Genomic DNA, 19,795 nt, shown 5'->3' on the forward strand with positions numbered 1-19,795 from the left:
ACATTGGTAATGTTTATCCTCCTGTCACAAAGCGTCATAGACAGACATCGAAACAAAGTATAGCAAATAGGAGTCTGCAACCCCGGGATAGATGGGAGCCAGTGGGCCCCAACAGAGGTGTACAGAAAACAAGACTAACGTAATTTTAATGCACAGAGTCACGATCACGCGAATTAAGCCAAAATTAAGGAGTCATGTAAGGCAATGTAACGTCAAGAAGAATAGAAATAATTGCAAGGTGATGTATGGATTCGGTGCAATAACTGAAGCGACAGTTACGCACTTAAAAAAACCAAGCAAGTAAATAAGAGTGTTTAAATAATAGACAATCCCTTCTAATAGTTCCGCCAAAACTACTCCTGTAAAATCAAGTTAACCCAAACATACGTCCCTGCTTCTTGCAGGGATTAAATACCCAACACCGTCCGTAACTTTTCCCCCAAAAGGCAAGGGTTGGCAATGGCCCACCGTCAAACGCGATCAAACAAGAAAGAAATCCTGGTTTCCCAGGCGTTTCAGTCACATTAGAAACACGCGAGCGATCAGAGGACAATTGACGGGAAGCCTCGGGGTTGTAACCTCGATAAGCGACCTTGGTGGAATCACGGATACGCGAAAAATCGTCCACCGTGTCTAAAAGCTATCCCCCTCCAACCACCCTCACGCACCGTCGTCGACGGGCAAACAGTGAAACCCTTGCTGGCGCGTGCTGTCGCGGAGCCAGCGTCCCGTAATGTGTATATTATGTTAACAAATAAGTGGTCGCGGTAATAAAAGCGACAGGGGACGGAGGCCCTTTCACCCTTCCCTAATGTATGCGCGGGACGTCTTGAACAATATTCCAACGACTCTGTCTGATGTATAATGCCACGTATAAATAATAACGTCTTTGCTCGCCCACCCCTGGTGTCCCTCGTTCCAGATTTCCAACCCACCCCCGGTACGCCACCCTTCTTCGGGCTCTTTCTTGGTCCCTCTCACGCACATTCCGCGGTGAACGTCGAAAAGAGAGAAAAAGAGGGGTGGTCCTCGGTTAAAAGGGATGAGGTAAGCGGAGGTGAGGGTGGATGCGAGACTGAAATATGTACAAACTTGCGGCTCCTTGTTATGAGCGGTGATAAATTACTGTTGGTGGAAGGAGGGTAAATCGGAGGAGGAAGGGTAACTTTGGAGCGACGGAGAAGAAGATCCTCGACGGGGACTGGCGGGGGGAGAACGCGGAGAAAAATATAGAAAAATATGCTCGACGCGGGGGGTGGGCCAGGAGGATGGTTCCATTATAAGTACGCGGATATAGCGGTTCCCGAGGAGACGAATGGACTATGTCGCGTGTTTCGGTAATTTTTCACGGACAATGCGTGGCTTCGGGACGACCCGCGTGCGGTGAATGCGCTGATTTTATGCAGATCGAGGATACGCTGCGTATAAAAGTCCGATTATCGTTGAACGAATGAAGTCGATCGAGTGTCTTCTGAATCGGTCATTCCACGGGGGTGAGGACTACTCGTGGTTTCTTGGAGAATCTGATTTTAGGGAGGGTTTGTCTTGTATCCTAAAAGGAGAGAATTTTTTTTCTTTAGTTGTTCGTCAGTGCTATTAAAGCAGTGGTGGCAATTTAGCTCACCCTCTACTGACACCAGATAAAAATAGGTTCAGAAACTGGGTCGTAACGATGTTTAATAACACCGCATTACTTTTGAAAATTGATTCTAATCGATTAATTACCTTTGAAAATTTCAACATTGATTTATTCGTTACTGTGCCTACAAGCTATAAATACAACTTGAAAAATAGCAATCGGTCGCTCGTGGGATCGCGGGGGCAGCGAGTCGTCCGCAAAGAGACGCTAGTAATTGAAAGCAAGCACTAAGTACGAGCGGGAACCATTCACCCACAATAATCGCAAACGACGTCCTAACGCAATCCGTAATTACGTGTGCTAATAAACGCGCGTTGTGCGCCCCCGCGTTAATCGTGCCCCTCGACGGCCGACGATGATTAGATCAATTCAGGAATAAATCGATTCAGCGATTCTTTGATCAGCACCTGCCTCGCCAGGGCTGCCCCGAATTCTTCGTTAAGTCGTTTTTCCATCTCGTCATCTTCTCTTCATCCACGGCGTCGTTCTGCACGATCATCCTACGTCCTCGAACGCTTCGTTTCTATTCGCTCGAACGAGTCGCGTCTTAAATCATATTCTCGGATCGCGCGACACGCTTCGTTGCTTCCAATCAGAAATCCGTGAGAAAAGAATGCCTAGGACTCGTGAAGCCGATGCTCGCGGCGATTCAAATTTCGAAGAACGGGATGCTGGATCGATACATCCTCGATTGTCTTTCGAATTGTTTAGAACATCGTGCAGACAGTCGCATAAATACGTTATTATATATTATTCAGGAAATTTCTTTTATTATAATTATACGATGGCTTTAATTTTTACAAACACATTTTTCATTGCGAGTATATAAAAGTCTAGTTGCATACATGTTTCTATTTATACACTTATTTGGATACATCGAATCTCAACGTCAACAAAATATGCATATAGGTTGAGAATATATACTTCATATTCTGGTACGTATGGACAAGCCACCTTCGTAATTTAACCTTTCTAGAACGAATTTCCTTTGATATTATTTGATCGAAACATTTACTAATATGTATTCCTTGTGATCATTCGTTTCCAAACGACGCACCTTGAATATACACTAAAAACTAACACCGAGAACCCTGTCTTAACCCTTTTCACCCCTAAACCAGCTGCCCTAAACAGACATACTTTCCATTAAACTACCCACGATTCGCAAAATCGCAATTTTGAGAAGAACACTTTCCCAAACGAAATTGTCAACATTCTCTTGTGGCCATCGTTCAAGAAAGAACTCCTCGCAGTCTAGCCGCAGCCCCCTAATCGCTTAGAGTGCAAAGGGTTAATTCTCCTCCCAAGTTCCTCCTCGTTGTTCCTTTTTTAATTCGGCGCCTGGCTGTCTTCCTGAAACTCCCCGTTAATTCGCCTGGGATTGTTGCGCGCGCCGTTCCGATTATTCCAGCGACACCGGTTTGGGTTCACGATTGGATGGCCTCTGACCTAGGGGATTCCCCGCGGTACGGGGGATCGGGAAAAATCGCGGGAACGATTGAATGAGCTCGAGCCTCCTCCAACGAGATTCAATGCATTCTGTCGGGGCTCGTACGTAAAAAAAAAAAAAGAAGAAAAGGAAATAAAACAGAAGGAAAGAAACGAGGCTGACGGTTGGTAATGGCAAAGTAGCGAATCCACACACTGGAAGCGACGAAGACGATGCGAAGACAATGACGCTTTCGTTGGCGTGTATAAATAATTTTTACCCATCTTCTGTGCTCGTTGCCGGGGATTCAGCCGCAGCCGCGAACAGGGCAATAGTGTGATTGAAACGCGCCTCGATCTCGGCTCGTTGATCAGGAAGAGGCGTGGATGAGTCCAATTCATTCAACGACGGCATTAAAACGCGGAGAGTTGATGACGGCACGAATAATAAAAAGTGTCTTTTGGTCGCGACGGGAACTTTGGTGAAACTTATTTCACCAGCAGCGGTTCCTGAATGTTATTAGTTAGGGAATACTTTGCATTCTGTTGTGGTTATTTCGGTTTTAATATTACGACTTTATCGTTGAAAGGGAACGTGAATAAAAATGTTATTGTGCAAATAATAAAGTAGATGGATATCGAAGATGTATTTGATGTAAGAAATGTTATAGACTCGGTTGATACACACTTTTAAATTGAAATAAATTGAAATTGAAAATATTTTTCATAGAATGGTATACTTTCTGCCGGGTGTGAACAGAACGCGCGCAGGATATAAGTGTCCCCTAAGACCGAGGTAGGAGTCGATCAACCATGAGTATCGATTTGTATCGATACCCATCGACCCCCTCGCGTCTAGCCAGGTATCAACAATAGTCCGGGCTAATGACTACCGGAGACAAGGGGTGACATCGTCCGAAATTCCCCATCTGTTTCAGCCACTAAATCTTCCCATGGTCATACGTACGCGTCCTAATCGATTATGGGCTTCTGTTTATGGGGTAAGTGCCGAGAATAGGAGTCGAATCATCCCCTCGTGAGGCTGCGCGCGTTCGCTTCCCGTTTCCGGCTCGAACGTGTCGAAGGGTTGAAACTGACACTGCGTATCTTCCTAAGGATCCTTTTATTCGAGTCACTGTTACGTCATGTCACGCGAAATGCTATTTTTTAAAAGCCATTTTCCCTTAAAGAAACAGTTCGATATTGTTTGGAGGAAAGTATCCTGGTATACGTTTCTTAAATTCTGGACCGATGGCACGGATCGGGCATTTGTGGGGTAGTAAAAATATTTTCTAGAAGCTCCTAGTAAAATATATATACGCACAAATAAAATTCATTTCGATAAGGCCTTCGTTAGTTCCACGAAAATTTCAAGAAACCACCCTTCAACTTGTAACGTTATCGCAACTTCCTAAACTCCACCCAGAAAAATCGCCGCAATCTCCTTTCCTCGCGTCCGATACAAACGCAAAAAGTACTTTTCAGAAGCTTCTAATATACCACATTGGCACAAATGAAATTCAGTTTAATCGAACCTACGGTAGTCCCACAAAAAATTCAAGAAAGCCCCTCAGATTGACTTTGGGAATATTGTCGCAGCGTCTCGAGATCTATCGAACAAACGTCAACCGATTTCCTCGCGACTCCAAAATGGCGGTTCTCTGAAGGAAGCGCGTCGCAATGATCGAAAGGAGGCAGTCGGACAGCTCCGTGAAGAGAAAGGGGGCAGAGGGGCACCGGTGTGTCTCGAGCCTTTGGACAACGGAGGCCGTAATAAGAATAGATGGGTTCCCTAGATTCTTGAATGGTCGACTATTAGCAACGAGCCGTACCGGCGACAATGAGGCCCGACAAACTGATAAATTATACCACGGGTGTATCCGCCGGTGCACCGGCCGCAGGTAAATAGAATTAATCACGCTATAGAAGCCGCGACGCGGCCTGCGAGGCCTGGCTCGCGAGCGAGCTACCGGCCAATATAACAACGTGACTACACATTTTCGCGGCAACGACTGTTTTCTTCGACCTGGACGCTAACGGGGAACGTGGAAGACGCGGGGACCCCGACGGTGACACGAAATCGTCGGGGTCGTTCGAGTGGAATGAATCGGAAGATTCGGTAGGATAAAGACTAAACGCTACGATTCGAGGAAACCTTTACCGCGTTGATTACCAGACAAGTATCCTTGAAAATTTCTGTCAGGATTTAATATTATTTAGACTATCGCAAACTACGTAATCAAACATCTATCGTGGTAATTATTTTTGTAACTTCATAAAAATTCATGAATTTTGCTTAACTCTCAGAATTCATTTTTTTAGTTCTTTAGTGAAAAGAATAATCACTCATATGAGACCGTGAGAACTAGAGGAGCCTATCTACAAAATTATGGTACCGAGTTACAAAGAAAAATTGGAAGCCATGATTTTTGTTTATTATAATTATTTCTATGCTGTCATCTGTTAATGATTGAGGCAATTAAACATATGCCACTTTGGTTTTATAAAACATCCTATCAGCTATGCACTTTAGCCCATAACTCAATCGTGGCGATCAACCTGTTAACAAGGATGGTTGGCGAAAAATGTTCAAGTTGCGAGTGCTCTTATTCTGTACAGGACCGTATCCCTTAGTTGTGTCGTTTATGAAATAAGTCTAAACAGGAAATGATTCTTGAATTATAGAAGGGCTTTGTCATGTACAAAATAAAAAAATAGGGACCAGATGAATATCGTTTCTTAAATTTGAAAAGGCACCGTGAGAACCTCCGTTTGTCATTGGTGTAGACGTTAAAGTATAAATTCTAAATAAAAAAATTCTTGAAACCAATGAATTTTACAAAACTGATATTATAATTGAGTACAAAACGTTGGATTTCAAACTGACCAATGGATTTTATGCGTCTTCCCTTATTGGAATTACTTCGATTTTATATTTCACCTAGGCAGAGAATCTAAACTAAAAGAAATATACATGAAATATGCAAAAATAATAGAAACGAACGAGTGAAATAAATATTGAATTACGACGATAAAAATATGTACAAAAATTCATTTCGAAAATATATTCACGGTTCATTGTCGCCACCCATAAGAATTTTCCCTCCCCAATGAACCGATAGGGAGCTCGATGAGGCATGAACCGTTCGACGCACCTTTGCGCGAACGAATAAAGCGCACACCGTGAAAAACAATTTATTAGCTATTGTGGGAACAATGTCAATTTGTTGAGGTCTCAGTGTCTCCCTCCGCGCCTCTTCAGAGCCGGGTTTCACCCTCCTGTCGAGGATCACGAGAAAAAGAGAGAGAAACTCGAGGGTGAGAAGGTAATTCACGGTCATTCCTGACTGCATTGACCCGATATCGATCACCTTTGACGCGATTTTGTACGATTAGCCACGGTGCATGCGTCCTTCGAAACGTTCCTGAAGGGAAAGTCCCTTTTACCAGTGGTGTCGTCGCAACTTTCGAATTCATGACACTTTTCTGTCGTTCTTCGCGTCAATCAAGTTCGTGGGGCAACATGGAAGGGCTAGCGAAAAAAAAAGCGTAACGGCGAAGGGAACGACAATTTTTTTTTGTATCGAAGATGGGGCGTAATTCGAGGGTAGAGGAAAATATAGCCTAATCGAGGGCTGGATGTTTACCTGCGCGTGACTCTAGCAACGCTAATGCGAAATTTAAGAACTGTTTCGTGCTAGAATTTTTGTACGCTTTATAATAGAATTAGAGCTATTATGTACCTGGCCACGTCTCGAATACCATGAATTTTTACGGAGTTAGGCAGTTGGGATGTTAGGTACGGAAACCATGAATTGATTTCATGTGTTCTTAGTAGAAATAGTGTTTGGGCCTCTTTCATAGGAAACTTTTGGAATAAACTAGTTTAGAGGTAAGAAATCTGGCATGTATTATTAGTGGAGAAATTTTTCTTTTAAGAAGACCCTCTTTTAGAAGGTTTGAAAATCACTATGGAAATTCTATATTGATACACCGATCGTGAAAGAAGTTCACTTTTAAACTTACAACTAACCTCCAGACATAAAAATCCATCTTCCTACTCAAGAGGAGAGGTCTCCAGAAGAATAGAAAGCCACTGCTTTAACCTAGTGTCTTATTTATGCCACTATTTATAACTATAACGTAGCAACCATCTTCATCCATCTTATATTCCATTTTTTGTAGAATACAGTGAAACTCCATTCATCTAAACCGACCAGGGAACGACATTTGTCCAACACTTGTTCAAACATATTGTTTGAATAATTGGATAGTCCACACAACCGGAGTTCACGAATTCGCATAAGCGGTACGTTGCGCGAGCCAAGTTCAGATAATAAGAGCTCACGCCAATGCTGGCATCGCCAATTTGTATAAATGAAGTTTTACTGTAAACCCCTATTCAACTAGAAATGGAATTGAACGCGCGACTTACAGAACACTCGCAACAAATCGCTCCTTTGGCAACGTCACCTTCGATTCCAGGATGATCCCCGTGACGCAGCTCCTTCCAAGGACTCCCAGCTCCGATCGAAAGCGGCGAAAATGGTGGTACGTCCCCGTCGAGGGAGGACAAAACCCACCGAAAGAAGAAAGCGTATATAGCGCGAGGCAGGGCACGATTACTAATCCCGTTGCTTGTAACTCGAACATTGCGGATATCGTTGTTTGTACAGCCGCCTGCTGGCTGCCGCGAGAGGTGACAAGGAGGAGAGGAGGCCTCCGCGATCGATGCATTTATGCATGACGCGCGCGGATCGAGCAATAATATTTTCATTCTCCTTTCGCCTTTCGCGGCCACGCACTCGTGCCGCCGCCAAGAAGCGAACCGAGAGGAACGCCGTACAAACGCGGACACAATGGAAGCGTGTACAAATAGAAAGTAAACTGAAGGGAAAAGATGGGTAGTTGATTTTTGGACGATGGTCCACCGTGGTCACGATTCCAAGTCAAGATACAAGATTTGATAGGACTCGGAGTGTTATTGTTTCAAGGAAAGCGTTGGGATGAGATGAACACTTCTTGAAATTACTTAAAAAAAAAAGGGATTCGACCATTGAGCCGTTCATTGCACACATCGATCAATTCCATGACACGAATATTTGAGAAATTTGATGAAATAATGTACATTGTTTTTTTAAATTTCCTTTGTAATATAAATTCAAATAAATATTATAGAATGTATAAATGCAGATGCAGCTTTCATCTAACGGTATATGAAAGTAAGTAGCTGTGCCCCGCGTGGAATACTATTCTTATTCTATAATATCTCCACTTCTATCGGGTTCAAATTTTGCCAAAGACTATCTTTTTTTTTTTTTTAAATATTATATGGTGCAAATTTGAACCGAATCGATCCACAAATAAGAATTTTCTACGGAGGTCTAACACAAAGAAACACAATCCGAGACACCACATGAACATGTCTTGTGAATATTAGGTGGATAGCTTCAGTAGTTCAGCCGAGATTCCAGACATGCATACGCACCAACGTTTTAATATATTAATATAAGGATAGCCAAAAAATAATCGGCAGTAATGTTACAATTTTTACGTGACTGGTGGTGTTAATCGATTTGTCCAGTGAACGGCTCAATTAATCGTTCGATTTTAGTGGACACGGCGAACAATCTTAAAATCGAAGACTTAAGAAGAGACCTCCTCGCAAATGACTCTCCGATCCCTCCGAAAACCCATCTAAAATCCGTCGATAAACGAAGAATAGCGAAAGAGACGTTTCCAATCGCGAGCAACCATCGACAAAGGACAGCCGAAACCCGCGAAACCGCGGAGGAATAAAGCCGAGATCGAAGCTAAAATTATCCTCTGTCGAAATGAGCAATAAACATCCCCTGCCAGAACTCATCGATGAACGCAAAACGAGGCAACAACGTATCGTTCCAACAGCGGAGCCGAATCCCGCGGATCGTGGTAACGACGGTGGAAGGGTAAGTCTCGCGGAGACACAGAGGGATATATTAACAGGGATGCGGCTGGAGAAAGAAAGAAAATACCAGGTCGAGCCCAGGAGCCTCCAGAAGGAAGACAAAGGGGTAGCAGAGAATTAAAAGTATCGTGGACAAAGCCGCGGGACAAGACGCGGGAGCTCATTTGGTGTCTCCCGGTGAATGGGCGTTCATTATGATGCCTCCCGGACTAACAATCGGGTTCATTTTGTCTCTCCTGCTCGTGGCAACAATGCTCGGGGTGGGTGGATGAGGTGAAGGTTACCAGCTAGAAGGTTGGAACGAGGTGAGGAGAGGCGGAGGAGGCGGCGGTGCTTCTCCGGTACCACGGGATCCCTCTCCGCCATCTTGACTCCGCCGCCGATGTTCTTTTGTCGACTTCTAAAGCAGCCCCGGGGAAGAAAAAGACGGCGGCTTCGCGGCCCCTGGAAAGGGGAGGAAGTCACGGCGAGCCGGGGAAGAAGGAGGAGGGCCGATCCCGAAGGTGGAGGTGTACCACGCAGCGTCGGAAAGAGAAACGCGTGGAGTGGAAAACTGGGAACAGTGAGGCGGACGGAACGATGACCAAGGTGGGGGGAGATGAGAAGAAACGAAGACGAGAGGAAAAGTCGGAGGAGCGAAAAAGCGACGGCGACGATGCTCGGATGGCGGAGAAAGAATTCGGAGGCTGAAAGCGGCTAGCGAAGGATTCGGCGAGACAAAGGGCCAACAAAGGTAGAATGAAAATACAGATTGGGAATGGAAATAGAATGGTCGGAGGATTGGAGGGGTGCGGCAAACTTAAGGGACAAATGAGGAGGGAATAGACAAAAAGCGTAGAATGGAGAAGTAGGACGGGCAGGAACAGTATCACGAGTTTCTCGCCGTTGGGGATAATCGACGTGAATTACTCAACGAGCTAGGTGTAGAACGGAATTGGCGTGTACTGTACGGAACTGAAGAGATCGCTTCTAATGTCGCGTTCGATGTAAACATTGTCTAATTTTACATAATCGTCTCTAACAAATCCAATAATGTCGGTAATTTTTTGATAAGATTGAAGAGTTTGAAGAGTTGGTTATGATGCTGGAATTAGTGTCAGAGAAGAGCGTCTTTTCTTTCTCTAAAACAATAATTAAATACATAATTAGTGAAAGGAAGATCTGACGAGTATATAGATTTAATAGTGCGGTTATTATTATTGCTTTTCCAGAAAGTTCGTGCCAATTTTTAAGAAAAATTCGAAACCACGTTTGAATTTTGATGTATATTTAATGAATTATATAAGTACCATTTGGTTCCATAACCTTTCCATTATTTAAGGGATGTGGACATGTCATTTGTTTCCAACCACTCCGATATATTCACACCTGTAACACCTACCAAAAATCGGCATGGACTTTCCAGACGAACCAATAGATTAGACCACAAAGAGGTATAACTTCAATTTTATTACTCTGTTTGTACCTACCTAAGTCGATAATAGAACTATCCCTTCGATGAAGTTGATGAGAAAGTGGCGCACGTGATACGTTGGCTGGAGTAGCTATTAAATTACAACCTGTCTTTTCTCTTCTGTCCATTCTATTCGATTTCTACTAATCGAAAATTGCGGCACGTTTTACGGTCGAAAGAATCGAGCGTGCCCTTCTTCTTGGAGGCGTTGAGACCAATATGGCGGCCAGCAGCCACGTGCAAGGAGAATCACTTGCCACGCGTCCTTTGGCCACGCTGGGCGGTCGGTAACGGGCACTTTTCGTTTTGTTTCCGTAGCTTCTGCCGTCCAATCGGGGACTCGGCTGAAACTGGCCCCTGAATCGCTTTCCTCTCGACCGGGAGAGGCAAAAACTGCCCTTCCAGGGCCACTCGTTTCGAACAGAATGGTGGACAGACGGCTCCAATGTCGATGCTGGAGAAAAAGGCGCGTTTGCCGCGTCACGTTGGTTTTAATTCCGCTAATTACGACCGAGAATCGATCGAGTTTCCTATGGTTCGTTGAATAATATCGAGTGGAATGGATTTCGATCTCGAATTTCTTCTGTACGATCACGTGGGTCGAGGAGAGATCCTCGCGATGAAAGAGACTCTGACTCGTGTCGAGACTCTGTCGAGTTGAACGGAAGAGTTCTTAAGTATTATAGTCGGTAAAAGATGTCGCTAGAATTGTCCACTATTGAACATAATAACGCCATCAGAGACTACGTTTTATTATAGCTACTTAGGCTTAGCGATCCCAAGGTACCCTAACTAGAAGGGGGTCAATGGGCCCCAGCAGAAATCCATTGAATTGAATTCTAACGTGAACGTAATGTACGGAGTTGCGTTACGATAACCAAACAATGACTGTAGGAAATCAAAATAAAGGAGTCGTGTAAAACAGTGATAGAAAGAACATTTACCTTAATACTCCAAAACTGTCCTCAATCTCCAATACACACCCAACAAAGAGTCCTCCTTGTGACCGTCGCAGGATCACATCGGATGCTTCACACTGGGAATGGAATTCCGACGACGAAGATTTACGAGCCTTCTCTGGCATAAAAGTCCCCTCATAACCAGGGCCGTGTCTGTTACTCGATATTATTTCTCCCAAAATTTTATCGTCACATCACTCCGTTTAGATTCGATAACGATGTACTTGGTCTTACCTCCTATGAAACCTCCTGTACATAAAATTCCATCTCTATCGTTGTTTAATTAAACACCAGAAAGTAATGTTTCAAATTATTCTTATTATATTCTATCAACCGACTAACTTCTACAAAAAGACTAACCACTCGAACTACCCCCCCAAAAAATGTCTCTCGTTGCAATGAATTCCAATGAAACGATATCTTGACTATCCCTCTATTTCAATGCTTATATGAATCTCGAATCGTTACTTTCGCTTGACAAAAATTTGTTCAGTCTCCAAAATACACGGTGAACATCCACTAAAAGTAAAACTTGGACAATGCACTGCTCTCTCAAAATTAATTCCCCGAAGAAAGGACCCATTTTTTCAACAATTTGACAGCCTAGTCCCTTTGTATCTCTTTTCCGTCGTCAACCACGCCACGGCCCTGATCGTAAGACAGAGTAGCGTTTATGGTCGAACAGCGGCTTGAGCGACTCAACTTTGCACCAGGTCCGTTGCGACTTTTTCCCCCGCATCTGGCCGACAGCGCATCGCCATTTTTCTCCCTTTTCTCTCCGCAGATTGTTCAATGGAGCGACAATGCGTCGACCGGTCCGCCGGTGGTCAATTTGTTTGAATGGACAACGACAGCCCGACGGTGCACAATGGCCGCGTTAGCTGTCAGGGGCATAAATCAATTTCGAGAAAACGTTCGAAGGTGGCACGTTGCATTGGGAACGCCGGCGCGCCGCGGTTTTCGCAGTTCACGTGCGCGCTTCGACACCCTTCGCAACCCCCCACCACCGACCCCCAACGTTTTCCCTCGTTCGAGCAGCAAAAACCTGGGGAAAAATACGGTTCACACTTGGACGCGCGCCTTTCTGAACCTGGCCGAGAAACGCGGGAACGCTGGCGTGACGCGTGAAAAACAGCCAGATTTGATGAAATTGTTGGTTTGGAGAAGTTTGGTATGCCGCGAGGCTTGAATTATTAACAAACAGGGGCAGAGTAGAGTATAAATTTTGTTGTCGAGTTTGAAGGTGGATCTGATGGTGACACTAGCTCTTCGGTGAGAATGGTTTGAAGAAGTTGCACGTGGAATTATGAGCTAGATTTAAGGTAGAATGCGGGTTCCGTTTCTCGATTTTTCCTGTCGCAATGAATGCATGATCTGAATCTGATCAGATCGTAAATTTGAACAAGTTGGATATGGAATGTCCGCTTCAAATTGTCCTAAACTGTTTTGATATTATCTAGCATTGGCTACTTGGAGTTGGAACCAGATCACCTGGAGTAATTCGAAGAACTAAGTATGTTAAGTTGGAGTGTGACAAAATGCAAAAGGAAACCAGAGTTTGATCAAGTTGTACGCGGTATGCCACTTCGATTAACATAGCAATCCAAAATATGAAATAACAGCTGGCTTACGGGTACACACGATTATACTCACGGAAAACGAGAGTGACGAAATCGTTTCCATTGTCGCGGATCGAAATTTCGCTGCATCGACCATCGCGTGCGTCGTTTTTTTAATTAGCGGCTGCACCGCGACGTGAAATCCGGATACGTTTCGAGCGTACACGCGGAAAAATGTTTTCAGTCCGGTTTTGCGTCGGTTGAATTATCTGCGTTTTTTGAATCGTCGCGTCGACAAACGCCCGTGAAACATTTTTCGACGTCTGAACGCGTCTCCATCCGTTCGTTTAATCCCGACGCGCCATTGTTCCGCCAGCGTGTAATGAAATTCAATTAATATAACGAGCCAATTAACCGCGTCGACACACTGACACGGTGGTCTGGTCCGTCCCCGAAAATTTCGAGAATAAAATCGCCGCTCGATTTTCGTACCCTGACGCGACCGTGGTGTAACAGTTAACGCGAAAACGTCTACCGCAAATTTTATATTAAATTTTATATTATCTTCGATCTTGACTTGCTGTAGTTATTACAATACATATTCCGTCGAAAACGGTATTAAATATTCCAGCATGGAAAATGAAATTTACATCCTTGCTGTTTTGGTGCACCAGGCGGAGTGCAGCATCTGCGAATTGAAAACGTAAGTTTCAGATTCTTCGGATACCCTGAGATAGATTCTTAATTCATTCTTTTATTCGCTGATGGTATCTAAACAAAAATGGACGAACGCTCCCGTTGATAAGGTAGAGTGTCCGTTCGCAAGGTCGATTTCTGCTGGAATAGTAGATCCCTGTAGTAATAGTAGACGAATTGCATTGGAAAGGCAGATGTCGTTTCGTTGCAAACACCGTCGATAAGTATCCACTAGTTGGTATCGCAGGGATTTCCCAATCGATAATGTGAATTCCTGGCAGGAAGCTGTAGAATATTGACTGCTATGTCGACGTGAATAGAGTATTGGGGTGAAAAGGGGTTTCGCTGTGTCGAGAGAGGACGGAAACTTGACCATGGACCGGACAATGGGTGCAAACAGGATTTAAGGATCTAGACGATATTGTATTTCACTTGGCAGACATAAACTGGATCGTATTAAAACTAAATCTAAGTACAGAATGGGGCACCCTCTTTCATCCCTCCTCGGACAGAGCTTATATTCTTACGATTTCTCTTCTTATCGTTTTCGTACTTTTGCGTTGAAATACGGAAAGAATAAATAAATCAATGAGAAAACTTTTGCGAGCGAGTATTTAATATACAATTTACGAGTTAGGAAGTAATACTAATAAAATTATAAAATAATAATGAAATTACGAGATGCTCTGTCAATTTTTCAGGCCGAGCAATAACTTACAGACTTACAGATTTTGTAAAAATGCAATCTGTTCATACTTATTCCCCTAAGGAAAAGAATCAGTCGAATTGTAGTCGCATCGTCGAATTGCTTTTTTGATCAAAAGACAGCTAATTCCCGAAGAGGAACAGCGCGGGGAAAGCTCAGGGCCGTAAACGACTGTCTGGTAATTTCTAAACGTCTCGCTGTTAGATAGTGACTCTAATGTTCCTGTATGGTATCTACCGATTTGCTTCATTTCCGCACTCACCACCGTAGCTATACCGTAGCACGTTCTGTCGGAGGAGCATTTATGCGCAGCCAGTTTCGCCTGTTCGATGCGCCGACTTTATCTGTCGCACCGTCGACAACCCCCTACCCTTTCTTCTCGTCTTCCTTCCCTTTTTCTCGGTTAGTTTCATACTCGATTCATGCAGTCCAGGACAATTTAGCAAGACGAGATATGGAAACACGGTCCATTCGATGATTCGCTTTCGTGGAAACTTTCCTTTTTCAGCTGAAAACCGAGGAAAGTAAAAATAAATGACTGCAACCCCCCCATCGAAGGGCTGGAAGTTATAAGAAAAAGAATTGGTCCGTGTCGCTGTTAGTAGCTCAAGTTTTAAATTCCCCTTTTCATTTATATCACCAAGATGGTAGCTTTCTATTTTTACATTTCTTTTGTTCTGACTTGTATGCTTCAATATTTAAGTGAACTTCATAATGCAACTGTATTTAAAAAATGTTTAGTCACCAATAGCAAGACAATTAAACTCCGATAAACTTCGATTAAGAAATCTAATAAGCATTGCAACCTATCGTATAGAGATCAGAAGAATAACAAGTGGGAATCGAAAAACAAATTCCAGTCGAAAAGTAAATTATAGCGCACAACGAGACAGTTCGATAATGGACTTTTTCGCGAGGCTTGAGAGAACTCCAGATGCAATTATTGCTGCCATAGATTGTAATAAGAGTGATTCTTATACTTAAGCTCGTACGGCATTATCGTAAGTTAAGGTCTCTCGAGGATAACGGAAATGGAACTGTCGTAGACGTTCGCTTTCGCGCGTTCTTCAGGGTTAATTGCGAGCAGCCTTATCCCGCAGATTGTTGAACGATTCCTTGGATTCGTGAATATTTTTTCAATTTTTAATTCGACATAAATCCAAACATAATTAATCCGTAGCATGTTCCTTATGGCGCAGTCACTCAAAGTACCGGAACATTTATTTTTGTTAATAGCTTCTTCAAATCCTGCGCGGATGAATGTACTCAATTATTTTTAGTTGGATCCACACATTTTCTTCTTCGTTTCAACAATAGAAAAAAAACACATTCGCCATATTCCAAAATTTGGGCAAATGTTCCTCATAAATCTCAAAGATTACATTTTATAGTAAAGGGTCGAACAAGTTATTCCTCTATCTTCCTCGATAAAATTTCATAGAGAAGGGTATCGTCATGCATTCGTCTCAATTATTTCTAAATAGTTACAGTCCTACCCTCTTAAATTTTTGCACAACATTTTCTTAAACGTTTCCTTTCTTCGCTTCGATAATAGAAAACCGTACGAGATCGTAACGCTTCGTCTTCCTCGTTCTTTTACGGCACGTTTTTAAATTAACCCGTTTTTTATTCGTTCCCATCGCTTTCCATTATTTTTCCTCTTTTCTCTCCGGTCCCAGTCGTTTCGTTTCTACGGCGTCAATTCCGCGAATCTTTCGGCAAATCTTCTTACTCGTTTCTCATTGGAATCCCGTGCCTTTCATTCTTCCCCGGGGAATAACGCGTTTCTTTGCGCTGCAGTGAGCCGTTGGCGTTATCCGAGGGACTCCCTTTTTCCAGGATACGGGGAGACAATTTTATATTATTGCATTATATTCCGCGGCGGGGCTGGGGGCTCGTGAAAATTGGCTCTTTCGAAGATTATCGTATTATCTGGCCATACAAGTGCCTACAGTAATGAAACTACTATCAAGTAGAGCTCGGTTAAAAGTTCATTTAGAGGATCGCCGTTTCCCCAGGAACAGGAGACCCTTTTTCTTCTTAATACGCCGGGGCTTTTAAAGTTTCGAAAATAACGAATGTACACGCGGAATGTACACGAGGAAAGTCGAGAAGTTGAAAGAGAATGAAAAATGGATCGATTCGGTTCAAAATAGAATCAAATTTTTACGTAAGAATATACAAGCTAAATGTAAAATTATATTCAATCGCTTACACCAGTGATTCCCAAACTGTGAGCCTATAACATATTGTAAATATGTAAACTGTACATGTAATATGTGAAAATGTAAGAGAAAGAAAAATAAATATTGGTAAAGTTTAATAATAAAGAAATTAAGTCTTATGAAATAGTAAGATTTATATTTAGTTAGCTTGTGCCACAAAATTTAGTCTGTCTAATATGTTTCAGATTAGTCTCATATTGATTGGTATTAAAGGACCAGCCGAAAATAATCTGTATACAAAGGGAGCCGCGGGTCTAAAAAGTTTGGGAACCTCTGGCTTACGCTAATACCCAAGCTCTTCAAAAAAACCAATTGAATCGCGATTGCACGCTTTTGCATCCCCCGCGCCACGTTCCTGTAACATTCGATTCCCAATTTCTTCCTGGCACGCTGTGGCTTTTAATGTTTAGAAAATAAAAAATATACATAAGAAAAATTAAGTAAGCGGAAACCATCGTGATGTATGAATCAGTAATTACAACCTGAATGTAAAATTTCATAGAAATATATTCAATCGCTTAAAATAATACGTGTAATATAGTACCTAAGCTGTCCGAAGGTCCAGTCGAATCACGATTGCGCGCCTTTGCGTGCCCCGCGCCACTTTTGTGTAACATTCGATTCCCGATTGTCAGAGTGACGAAGGATAACGAATAGTCACTGACAGGAGGAGGTTTTTCACCTTTTCACGACCGCGGGGAGGAACTCGATCGCGATTGCCGCTCGAAACCACGGTTGTTAGATCGATTGTTTACCTTCCGTTTCTGCTAACTAATATTAAAGATCCACCTCGTTTGCGCGCATTCAGGATCGGTTGCGAACGGGCCCGTGATTAACAATGCCTTTGGCTGACGAATGAAAATAAAAAGGACGCGGCTTTCAAAGGCTATTTGAAACTATTAGCCCTAATGAACGGGATACACGAGTTCGATCCAACGGATTCTCTAATAATCGGGGAAGGTGGCGATTCGATTCTGAAACCGATGATGCGAACAAAAGAAACTGTTATTTCGTAAAATGTTATTTAAAATAGCGTTGTAGCGTCGTTTCTTCTATCACTGGGCTACGACGATGTTCTTGTTTTATTTTTAAAGTAGCGGTTTTAGGATTGTCAATTATTAACATTTATTCAAGATTATTTATAATTGTACAGTTATCTTGAATTTTACTGGAGATGAGATCAGGACTGCTTAACTAGGACTGCGTAACGTTGACCTTAACGTATTTCAGTTTAAATATACTTGTACGAATAGTTATTGTTGAACGGAAATTTTTCGACTGTGGTATGAATAAGCCTTTTATCAACGCGAGCCTGTATACAGCAAAACGTACACTGTAAGTGGGCGTTCGTGATTGGTTTGCCGCGGCAACGACTCTTTTTCCAATTATCGATTCGATCAGCCCTTTGCCTCTGACTCCAGACACAAAAAAGGATTCACAATACCCGAAAATATACGTTACAATGTAATTTATATTCATCGGTCGTCGGTTAGCCGCAGAACAATGAAATCGATGTTAAATTCGGGGTGCATTGTTTATTGTCGGCGACAGAATACGTTTTTCCGATTGGAGGAATTCAATGGGGACGTGGTTGAATAGCCAATTAAAATGGGTGCACAAAAAAACTCTGCATGTCATAGACGGTGTTTGAAAACGTGAATGGAAGTAATCTTTCTTTTCACGTTTACGTGTTCGAGACGAACATGAACGATAATTTTAATTTTAATCGAATATTAATCTTGTTTTATTGTTCGCCGAAGGTGTTAATAATTTTGATCTAGAATTAATGAAAACTAGGGGTGGCGCTAACCGAATCGCCAAGGGCAAGTTTATCGATACTTTCAAGCATATTTCGCAAATTAATCGTCCAAACTATTTTCATAAATTTCGTAACTGTGCAGAAGTTTCAGTTTCATTTCTCCGCTACAAATTGCTACGTAGAATTTAGGGCTGGAATTATTAAAGGAAAATATTTAGCTTCGCCCGATGTTATTGTTGCACGATATTCCGAGCGTTAGAAGTAGAATGAAACGGTCACGTAGGTAGGAACTTCTGAAAAGTCTTCCGCGTTTTCTGTCCGCCGTAATCGACGCCCCCAGCCGCTCTCCTTCCTTCCACCTTGGTCTTGTGTAATCGATTTGCGGAAGTGTCGATAAGTAAAACGTTATCGCGAGTCCTTCTGTGGGAAAGATAAACGCCCGAGCAGCTTGTCTTTCTTTCTTACAGAAAGCACCGTGACTGGAGGACGAGCATCGTGAATCGAGCTGTTATTTCGGTGAAGATATATTTTTAATCGGACGCTCTTTTCGCTATTGATACTTTAATGATCCCTAAGGGACGTTGTTGTTATTTGTTATTATCTCTTTGGTGCCTTGAATGTAAGAATAATAATTAACGATATATCGAAATATATGGAATATTGAGGAATATAGTATTCAGGAAAAGAATTGTTGCTATTTAAATTGATTTTGTTCTTATGATGAAAATAAGGAACACTTGAAAAGGACTGATACAATATTATTATTAGTCGAGATAAAAATTACAGAAGAATTTTCTGATAACTAAATCAACATAATAAAAATCATATAACAAAAATAACGAGAACAATTTACTTTGGAAGCAGCTCAACAATTTAGTAATTAATCAAGTAATGTGAAATACATTAAGGTCAACGTTAGGGTCGAGTAATTGGCAAATTCTGTACAAATTGTTAAAGTAACTCAATATTCGACAGAGAATTTAATAAGCAATTTTTCTTTGATTGAATTATTTGTATTGAAATTGATTTTATTTATTAGAATTAGTATTATATTAACAGATTCTTTATTGGACACACACAAATAACTACTGAAGAACGAAACACATTGCCATACAAACTACGTTCACATTCTATAAATTGAAATTTTTCAGACATATACTTGCACAGTCACTGCCTCTACGAAAGGGTACCAATTTCTACTAAAAATCAATTATCACAAAAAGAAACTAAAAATATCCCAACGCTGCACCTACAACACCCTCATACTCCAACCCGAAATTTTTCAACCCTCATAATCCACCCCTAATTAATTTCTCAAGACGCCTCCCAGCCTCTCAACTCGTCCCAGCAACAGGGCTCGTTTTCCTGAAAAGCATCGTCACTCGGTTTTTCCCCAGCGAGGACGAAGCTACGAAAAGCTACGA

At 42.4% G+C, this 19,795-nt stretch overlaps 1 long non-coding RNA gene across 1 annotated transcript in view; it reads right to left on the minus strand.

Moving 5' to 3' along the window:
- The window catches only part of LOC128878424 (uncharacterized), a 40,860-nt gene extending 31,645 nt beyond the window's left edge, over window positions 1-9,215 (minus strand). Inside the window, exon 1 of the long non-coding RNA XR_008457402.1 lies at window positions 7,503-9,215. This is a non-coding gene — a long non-coding RNA (uncharacterized LOC128878424). The remainder of the gene's footprint in view (window positions 1-7,502) is intronic.
- Window positions 9,216-19,795: the final 10,580 nt, after the last annotated feature.

This window comes from Hylaeus volcanicus, chromosome 6 (genome assembly GCF_026283585.1).
Source record: "Hylaeus volcanicus isolate JK05 chromosome 6, UHH_iyHylVolc1.0_haploid, whole genome shotgun sequence".
NCBI classification, from domain to species: domain Eukaryota; kingdom Metazoa; phylum Arthropoda; class Insecta; order Hymenoptera; family Colletidae; genus Hylaeus; species Hylaeus volcanicus.